Here is a 10716-nt window from a genome sequence, read left to right on the forward strand (position 1 = left end):
AGATACGTTCACAGCCGTGATTTCCTAACTTTCTGAAATTAATATGTAACAGATCATGTTAGACCAGCGTGGTGGACTGACTGGGCTGTGACTTGTAAGCCTTCAATTGTAACTGCACATCATCATCTTCCCCTCGATCGCCCTCCCGACCCCGTCTCCCACTCCTCTCATCTCTCAAACTGACCTAACACAAAACTGGTGTGTACTTCCTGGTCTGACTGTTGTGCCATTCGACCGAGTGAGCAAACAGCAGCAATACAGCATACAGTTTAGCATATGACGTCCCACCTCTCCCTCTCACGGCACCTATTTGTCGTATATTGCCTCATCGTAGTGTTTACTCCTGGCATGTTTAGTCCTAAACCACTATTTATTTCATACACTGTATTTTTCCAATGGATTTCACCGCAATCTCAGTATAGGCGAAACATGACGTTTAGGTGACAATCCCCAACACACAACCCCCCACAGCTCAAAAACACACACCACACACACACACACACACACAGACGACAGACAGACAGTACAGACGACAGACAGACAGGACAGACAGACAGACAGACAGACAGAAGACAGAAGACAGACAGACAGCAGAAGCGGACAGGACGAGAGGCACAGACAGACAGACAGACAGAAACAGACAGACAGACAGACAGAACAGACAGACAGACAGACAGACAGACAATTCAAACAGAGATGCCATGTGCGTTGATGTACCAGGCCTATTCTGCCCATCGTCTCCACGGCAGGGTTATTGATAGTGGACGACGCTTGCAGTGCACTTCCAGTCGCCTGTCAGCCCGATGCGTGCTGGGCAGGTCCGGCCCAGCCCCCCCCCACACACACCCTACAGCTCCCACACAGCAGCGGAGTTGAGGGGGACACAATTGTCAGACACCAGGCCCCTCGCTTCCTTCCCCCAGCCCTGCACGCGCAAGCTCACGGCAACAGCTCGCGGCCTCGCTCCCCTCACCCCAGCCTGACTAGCAGAGGTGAGCCAGTGTGTGTTTGTTTTTTTCCTGACTGCTGTTCTCACAAGGTGAGTTGGCCGCCTCCCCGGGTTAGCTTCTATTTAGGATACCCAGGTCTGTCACAATGGTCTTTTTTCTCTCCATCCCACTCCCTCATCCCCCCCTCTCATCCTCTCCTCCTCTTCTCTCTCTCTTTCCTCTACCCCCAGGACCAGGATGAACCATTTCACTGGGAGCTTTATATCACTGTCTGTTTCTCATGTGGCGTTTAGGAGACATATCTCCCCCTAAATAGCTTGTTTAACGCTAGCGCGTTTCCAGAAGGTGTTCGGTGTTTCATCCCCCACCACCAGCTCGTGTCCCCGGCCGCTCTCAACGGCTGTCTCAGACAGGTAATGAATTAGCTCAGGGCTGGGGGGGGCGGGGGGGTGGCTGCAGGGGAACATGACTGCACACCATGGGTTTGTAGCTGTGAAATTACCTGACACAGCTGCATGGCTTTTACAGGGATAGGTGCTTCCCTGTTTCCCTGTTTCCCTGTTTGTCTGTGGCAGCTCAGCTGTGGGGTTTTGTAGGCGGTTTTGTCATAGAAAGGGTCTGCTTTCACAGTGGCTACATAACATCAAGCTGCTGTACACACACACAGTTTGTAGCTTATGCCTGATGTACCTACAACACAGTTGACAGAACCATTGGGATACAAAATATATATTATATATTGTATGAGTAACTCAGTGTTTGTGTGTGTCTGTGAGGCCAAAATGCTTTATCAGAAAGTGCGCCGTCGTGGGAGCGGTCAGAGAGAGCAATTGCTAACATGTGTCAGAAAGGCCCTGATGGCAAATGGATGATAAGTAACAATCAGAGAGGTCTTCAAAGGGTTACAGACAATAAGGTCTGTATCTCGACCCATTCATCACACAGAGGAAATTACAATGGGATAAACATCTAATCCTGTCTGTATCTCTCTGCTGTGGGATCATTTCCACTGATAAGGGCTGTAGTTTCCTGCTCTGTTCCATCCCTCATCGGGAGGCTGGCTGGAGGTCCCACTGGTCTGGTCTGGTCTGGTCTACTCTGTTTTGGTCTGGTCTGGTCACACTGTCTGTCAGGTAGTCCCAGAACGGACTGCAGCAMCCCAGTCCACCATAACAAACGTGGGTTCAAGTAGTATTTGTTTTTAAAATTTTCAATCACGTTTGCAGAGCTTGATTGAGCTTCCCTGGCACAATGGAACCAATTAAATAGTCCCAAAAAATGCAAACCTCTATGATGTAGCTKTTCAGGCAGACCCAATCAAACTCTAAAAGTATTTCAATGATYACAAATACTATTTGAACCCAGGAGCGCACCATTAWRCATGCTCTGTGGCCTGATGGTTGAGCATTATGGTATCCTTGTTGTWAAATCAGTGCTCCAGTCAACCAGTCATCCAGTTACTGTATATCAAACACATTTAAAAACACATAATAGACTTGTATTATTAGGCTTGAATGTGCATTGCAAATAAGGCAAGATGAAATTATTATTACGCTCTTATTAAAATGTTAAGACTTGCTCTACAACTAACTGGCTGATGGTAAAGTGTCCTGGGGGCTATCAGGATGTTTTCTGTTTCTTGGAGTATTATTATGACCCCAGAGTAACCTACTGTTAAAATGGGAACAAACATAGTTAGCTGTTCCTAATGAGAGAAGAGCTAAGGGAACTCGGTTCTATACTGGGATAGTACCAAGGACTGCAGGCGTGATGACATTGCAATATACCATAATAATATACGCCATTTAGCAGATCATTTTATCCAAAGCGACTTACAATCATGTATGCATACATTTTACGCATGGGTGGTCCCGGGAATCGAATCCACTATCCTGGCGTTGCAAGTGTGATGCTCTACCAACTGAGCTACAGAGGACCACAATATTTGTAATATAAGCAGTTCTAAAGAGTATTGATAATATAATGCTAGAAATATTATATAATTACTATAATGGGCATCCCCATTCATTGTACCAGGTATCCTCTGCAACATTCTAGCCATCGATCTCTCTCTCTCTCTCTCTCTCTCTCTCTCTCTCTCTCTCTGTCTCTCTCTCTCTCTCTCTCTCTCTCTCTCTCTCTCTCTCTCTCTCTTTCTCTTTCTCTCTTCTCTCTCTCTCTTTCTTCTCTCTCTCTCTCTCTCTCTCTCTCTCTCTCTCTCTCTCTCTCTCTCAGTAAACGTGAATAATGCGCGCGCCTCAATTCGATCCACATCCCTGGCCCAGCATTTCAAAAGACACTTAATTTCATACTTGTTTACGCCACTCTCCAGAGATCTAAAATTCAAAATCGCATGCATTTTTTATTCWGAATTAAGCCAGGAAAAATGTCATGTTCACTTCAGCTGGGTTTGACAAACGTGACCACATGACCTACTTGCCGGMTGCTGGGTTCTGGGATTATGCTGAACAACAGTTAGCYTACTGGAGATATAGAGCTTAAATCTATTGGGGACCAGATTATAACATTTTACTCCTCTCAAGGATAAAAGACACTCACACACACAATCAGGAAGGGGCATAAGCATCATAACTATTTAACGATATATTTCCTCARTGAAGAAACAAAAATGATGTTGAAATGGAGTCGAAACATGAATTCAAATCAACTTTATAATTTATAATTTGTGTGGGAGTCTGAGGTTAAATGGTCAATTTTATGACACTTCACATGGCTATTTAAATGTTCACACTAAATAAAGCATTCATCTCTAACATAAATAAATAATTTATTGCATAACACATAAATGGATATATCAGACGTTTTATATATACTGTATATGGGTATCTCAACTTGCTTAAAAATCTGTAAATCCAAAGCATTACTTACAAGTCTATATTCTCAGAAAAATAGACAATCTAATCTAAACATGATCAAATATAAAATCTCAGAAGTTGTTAAATAATTACACTAACTGTCAGATATGTCCCGATATGACGCTTGTAGTAAATACCACATTATAGCACCCCAGCTAGCACATTTGGTTCCTTGGAAGTTGTGGGAGCATACGTTTTTCGATTCCCATTGGTTCTGGGGACGACATTTCCTGACCGGTAAAACAGAACGTTTTTTTAAATGTTCTGAGAACAGAAGAGAAAATGTCACCTGTTCTGGGAACGCACATTTTAAGGTTCCAGGGAGGTTCTGAGAAGGTTTTACTATGGTTCCCTGAAAGTTTTCCTGGGATGTTTGTTAACGTTCTGAGAACAGAAATTATAGGTTATTTGGAGGTTTATGAATAACTTGAAACTTTCACTCCATGTTTCACTAAGTCTTTTAATAACARTGCTAGCTTAGGTTAACCGTTTTGAACTCCAAGCACATACAGGACACATGGAAATTAATWTGCTTAAGCATTAATCTTACAAACACATATATCATTTATTGTGGCACGGCATCAGTGATAMTCGAAACTATGATCTTCTGTTCTCTATCCAGGGAATTAGTCCACTGCGGATGGAGCAAACATSCCATGTTTTTTTTTACTCGTACAAAGCTGTTCATTTTAGTCTATTCAAATAAGCACTCATTAAGATCAGTGTGCGCAGCCAACACACCTGAACACAATTAACAAGTTAGAGGAGAGAGAATTTTGTTGATGCTGGGAGCGGAATGCATATGTTTTTAAAAACATTTCTTAGAATGATATTTGATCGTTACTAAGCTATTCTTGTGGTTTTATGGAAAGTTTTCTGAGAACATGACTTTAAATAGAACCAAGAGGAAACTTGTTGGAAACAGTACGCTGAAGCATTGAAATTCCCACAGAAGAACATTGTTTCTTAATGTTCTCTGAACTATTTGAGAAAATTCCCAATGTCWAACCAGTTGGGGAACATTCCTAGAACATTACCAAAAATGTAATTAAATGTAACCCTGTTTGAACTTTTAGGAAACGTTCTGTTAAAGCAATGAAATAGCATGAAAATAAAGTTATTTTGTCAAGTTCCTTAATTGTGCTGAGAATGTTCCAAAGCCAAGCAACTACGCTGTACCATTCCCAGAACATTGTCGGAAGGTTGTGTGCAAAATAACCATACGACAACCACTGTCTCACRAAGCTCTAAGAAACATATGGTTCTCAGAACATTATGTGCTAGCTGGGACATTACCAAACACAAGTAGAAATGACCAATCGGTGTATCTAACCACATCCAGTCTCAATTAGGCCACATGGCACTGGGTTAATAGAACATTTGATTGGGGGAAGTTCCTAGATCCTGGAGCCATTACATTACATTGCCCTTACAGATGGAGACCAACAGGCCTTACAGATGGAATAACAGAGGTCAACCCCTTACATCTTAAAGAGAGGAGTAGCAACTGAATAGACAATTTGCTCTCTATTTCTTTTTCTGAACCTGGCCTGCTGTTCTTTGGCTGGGATACCTCTGAGTCTGCTCTCCAGCTGTACTACATAATTCAGTATWAACATCAACATACTGTATTCTAATGTCATGTGGGTTGAAATGTTTTCTATAGTGGTACTGTGTGATCAACTAGTACAGTATATAGTATAGTGTACAGTATATTGAAATGTTATTTATGTGAATAATTTAGTAATACATTTTTTTTTCTCCCCTTTTTTCCCCCAGTTTTGTGGTATCCAATTGGTAGTTACAGTCTTGTCCCATCACTGCAACTCCCGTACGGACTCGGGAAAGGCGGAGGTCGAGAGCCATGTGTCCTCCAAAACACGACCACGCCAAGCCACACTSCTTCTTGACACAATGCCCGCTAAACCCGGAAGCACCAATGTGTCGAAGGAAACACCGTACACCTGGCGACCGCGTCAGCATGCATGTGCCCAGCTCGCCACAGGAGTCGCTAGAGCGCGATGGGGCAAGGACATCCTGGCCGGCCAAACCCTCCCCTAACTCGGACGACMKTGTGCCAATTGTGTACCACCTAATGGGTCTCCCGGTRGCGGKCGGCTGTGACACAGCCTGGAATCTAACCAGGATCTGTAGTGACACAGCTAGCACTGCAGTGCAGTGCATTAGACAGCTGCGCCACTCGGGAGGCCACGGTAATTAATTTACCTGACTATGTATTACAATGTTAATACTAGTGTTGCCCTTTATCAAGACTACCAAACCACAAAAGAACTTTGAGAAATCTTGGCATTTAACTTTACATTTTACATTTGTTTTACTTTATGAATGCTGGAAAGCTTTGGCAAGAAAATACTATTTTGTTGTATTTGTTTATTCCCGAGAGGAGGATAGGATAAGGGCCAGAGTGGACATCTGATTCTGCTTCCAGCACACACAGCTTCACAACATGGTCACTGCCCAGTAGCTGCTYAACATCCCCTGGCCTCGTCTGTGAGTCTCTGAGCATGGCACCAAATAGCCCCAGGACACAGTCTCCTCTTCTTAAGAGCCCCTCGTAAGGAAATTCTTCACTTCAGTGGTCTTCGTTTTATAGTGTTTCCAGGGACGTTTGAGGCGAGGTGACAGACTAATATACAAGAAACATTTTGTAATTTCCAACAGAGCTTTAGGTGGAATTATTTTGGCAACTATTCCTGACTCTCTTACCTAACTCACTGAGGGGAGAAGCCCTCCATGACTCTCCTGAYGAATAGCTTCCGAGAATCGAAAAATGCACTCTGACAATTTCCCATTCCCTCAGGGGTGCATGCCAAAAACTCACAATATTTCTTCTGAAAGCTCTTTTACCGAAGATGCTAAGGATTAAGCAAGAAAAACACTGCAGGACACTGCTGTGTCACCTACCATTAAACAGCCTTAATCTTTCTGTTAAGAGATACATCCTCAAAATAGGTCAGGGTATAGAAAGGGAGCTGGGAGCTGCTGGGGAGYAAATGGGGTTTTATTTCCCGATAGCCGTCAAACACACACATGCACACACTACTATAGAGCCGTCTCCTGTTTGCTGCGTACGACAACGGTTAAGATGGTGGATTGTGGGGTCATTTATCCACTGCCAGGCTTGGCTGAGTTCCCTCACAGTGTATCAGATTCAGGGGTGCTGGGTGAGGAGACAGAGGAGAAGAGGGGAGAGGGATGAGGGGAGACAGAGGGGAGAGGGATGAGGGGAGATATGGTGGTGGGAGAGGGAAGGGGGGAGCCTCTGAACCAGAGGACTGGCCACCTGTCCAAGGGAGGAGAGATCAGACTGTCAGGGTGTATTTACCCGGACCGAGGAGCCACTGAGAGATAGGCTGCACCTGGAGCTGCCGGCAGGCTCTATTCACCCCCATGCTATAACCCTAACTCCCTGACTCATCCTCTCCCCCAAGAGAACCACGGTACACAATATCACACTTTTACATAGACATTCAGGATTATTTCAGGGGCAAATCAGTTCTCAAAATAATCATATCAAATCAGTAAAACTACTTTCATGAAGATTTAGGTTGATGTGGTAAAAGTCAAAATGGTCAATATTATTTATTTATGTTAGAGTGAAAATATTTTGTAGTAGGGTGACTGCAGTTGATACAAATAGGATATGCCATAATGCTCATATTAAATTATTCAGTACATAGCATTGTTTAACTCAACGAGCTTTCACGGTGAAACAGTATAAATGTGAACAAACTGTATCAAAACATATTAGGAAAATGTGGGTATCTCTGGTATATAAAATGATAGCTGGAGACAGCTTGTAGCCCTTAGTGGACAGTGACTTGCAGTTTGCCCACTAATGATTGTCTGGCCTGTCAAGGAGGGACTGTTAGAATTTTAGATCATGTTGTACAAAGTGACTGTCTAACATTCTAAGATTATATCTGTAGTTCTGTGGAACAGCCCGGCAAACAATAGCCGGATTTTAGCAGCTGCAAATTGCACATGAATTTCCAGCCGCTCTTTCAGTAAATTATTTATGAGTTCCTAACCAAAATCGGCAGCGAGCTTAAGCAATGGGAAATATTAGAGACAGATAATTGTGCAGGAGAGAGAAGGAAATAGACTACTACAAACCTTAGAGCTAAATTAAATGAGACACAGTCAACTCTGAGTGTTCAAAGCTGTGGAAATAAAGAAGAATATACTTTAAATATTTAGAAAATATTCCGAAAAATATTAGAAAATATTCGGAAAATATTCGAAAAACCCTCCCTTACCAAAATGTGTTAGAGTGAAACGTATATCACCCTATGCAGTAGGCCAATGTATGAACCATGCCCCGATTAAAACACCATTATAGTAGMTCAATGATATAGATGACAGCATGATTGGAGTTCTATTCCCACCATGAACAGCACCTCATCCACAGGCTTCTGATATACAACAGATCCACCAGTGTTGGAGTTAAAACACCTAGATGTTTGTCCTCTCCAACACGGCCTCCCTCACAGCCCTACTGTTGTCTTTTGGAACTGTGTTTGTGGAACTGCCAAACAGTGTCCTAAAGATAGTCTCTCACTCCGTCTCACTCCACCACAGTGCAAGCAAAGGCCTGGCAATGGGCCTCATCCACAGGAGGCATCCTCCCCAGGGAACTATAATGAACCAAATATCTCAGAGAGAGAGAGAGAGAGAGAGAGAGAGAGAAAGAGAATCGTCTCTCACAGCTGGGACTCTCCCATTCTCGCTCTCATTCCCCTCCTGTTCTCTCTCTCTCTCTCTCTTTCTCTCTCGCTCAGATTTGACAGTCCGTTTTTACAGTTTGCTTTAAATCATATACACTGAGTTTACGAAACATTAAGAGCACCTCTAATATTGAGTTGCACTGCCCACTTTTACCCACAGAACAGCCTCAATTCATAGGGGCATGGACTCTACAATGTGTCGATGCGTTCCACAGGGATGCTGGCCAATGTTGTCTCCAATGCTTCCCACAGCTGTGTCAAGTTGGCTGGATGTACATTGGGTGGTGGACCATTCTTGATACACAAGGGAAACTGTTGAGCATCAAAACCCCAGCAGCGTTACACTTCTTGACACAAACCGTTGCGCCTGACACCTACTAGCCAGTGGAGGCTCCTCAGAGGAGGAAGGGGAGGACCATCCTCCTCAGTGAATACCTTTTTTTTTTTTTAAATAGTGAAACATTAAAAAAGTTATAATTTTTTATAAAACTATATTAAATATATTCACATCACCAAATAATTGATTAAAACACACTGTTTTGCCATGAAGATCTACAGTAGCCTCAACAGAACTCTGTAGGGTAGCACCATGGTGTAGCTGGAGGACAGCTAGCTTCTCTGGTTACATTGACTTCAATACAAAACCTAGGAGACTCCTTCCATAGAGTTACACTAATTATGACAACTTCCGGAGGACGTCCTCCAACCTATCAGAACTCTTGCAGCATGAAATTAACTGATATGTTATCCACCCAATCAAAGGTTCAGAGAATGAATATAGTACTGAAAGCATAAGCTACAGCTASCTAGCACTGCAGTGCATAAAATGTGGTGAGTAGCTGACTCAAAGAGAAAGACYATATTAAGGAGAAATTAAGGAGAAGCTAGAGAGAGAGAGAGAGCGAGCGCTAGCTATATTTCATAGTATATATTTTGTTTTACTTTCACTTTCACTGACTTAGCTAGCAAATGCATCTAGCTAGTTTAGACGACTCAAACACSCGGTTCAAACAGAGAGGGATGCTATGTTAGCTAGCTGGCTATGGCTATCCAACACTGGATCTCCTCCTAGTCAATGTAAGCTTTGGGTTTCATTAATTTATTGCCWCTGGGGACTGCTAGTGTAACTGCTAAACTGCTTGCTGTATTCTGTACTGCATGATTGTAGTSGGTTTACTAGCACATTAGTTCTAGTAGCTATGTTGACAATGACATTAATATGGTGAAAACAATGTAGGCTGTGTGTAGCGGTTATGGTATGAAAGTTTGGCTTGGAAAGGTTCTCGCCTGGTCACCGGCAGCTGTTGTATTGTGAACTGAAGTCTAAAAGCAAAGGGCAAAGGTGAGCGGAGAAGGGAGCGTAGATGAGAGAAGGAATTATYAATTAATTGAGCAAAGTAATCTTGCCGTTTATATGAGACTGCTAGTTCTGTGTTTGGGTGTATTCATTCCGCCGATTCGGATGAAAAACGTATTTTAAAACGGAAGCAAATGGAACAAAAGCGMGAAAACATACRTGAATTTGTCCAATAGAAACTTTAGTTTGCAACTGTTGGACTCATGATTACAACCTAGATCAGCTAGATACAGGCAAGAGGGTGCAAGGKGGTATTGKATGTGTCAATGTATGTCACCTGGACTACTCAAATGTCTCGTGACCTGTGCACAAACGTTGTAAACTWTKATTCGTAGGCTAAGTTGTAGCAACCTCATGATGGGTATAGGGAAAATGTTAGTAGCCTAAACCTGTAGTAGCCTAAACCTGTCGGTGTTACATTSTGCTGGGTGAATGGAACATGAATGGCAGTCATCCAATATGCTGTAATAGAAATAAACATGGCATGCTCATAAAACAATTTATTAAATTGGTCCTCCCTCATCTTAAACAGCACCAACCACCACAACTACTACCATCCATCATTCAAAGGAACTACAATATTTTGTCTTGCRCATTCACCCTCTGAATGGCACACACAATCCATGTCTCAATTATSWTAAGGCTTAAAAATCCTTCTTTAACCTGTCTCCTCTCCTTCATCRACACTGGTTGAAGTGGATTTAACTAGTGACGTCAATAAGGAATCATAGCTTTCACCTGGATTCACCTGGTCAGTAGTTGTAATCATTGAAAGAGCAGGTATT

The 10716-nt window shown here is 42.8% G+C and overlaps 1 long non-coding RNA gene across 1 annotated transcript; it reads left to right on the plus strand.

The window, feature by feature from the left end:
• Positions 1-1298: 1298 nt before the first annotated feature.
• LOC139023117 (uncharacterized) lies at positions 1299-10427 on the plus strand. Its single transcript, XR_011474273.1, has 2 exons — positions 1299-1363; positions 5606-10427. It is a non-coding gene; the product is annotated as an uncharacterized lncRNA (long non-coding RNA).
• Positions 10428-10716: the final 289 nt, after the last annotated feature.

Source organism: Salvelinus sp. IW2-2015, linkage group LG27, assembly GCF_002910315.2.
Source record: "Salvelinus sp. IW2-2015 linkage group LG27, ASM291031v2, whole genome shotgun sequence".
Lineage (NCBI taxonomy): Eukaryota > Metazoa > Chordata > Actinopteri > Salmoniformes > Salmonidae > Salvelinus > Salvelinus sp. IW2-2015.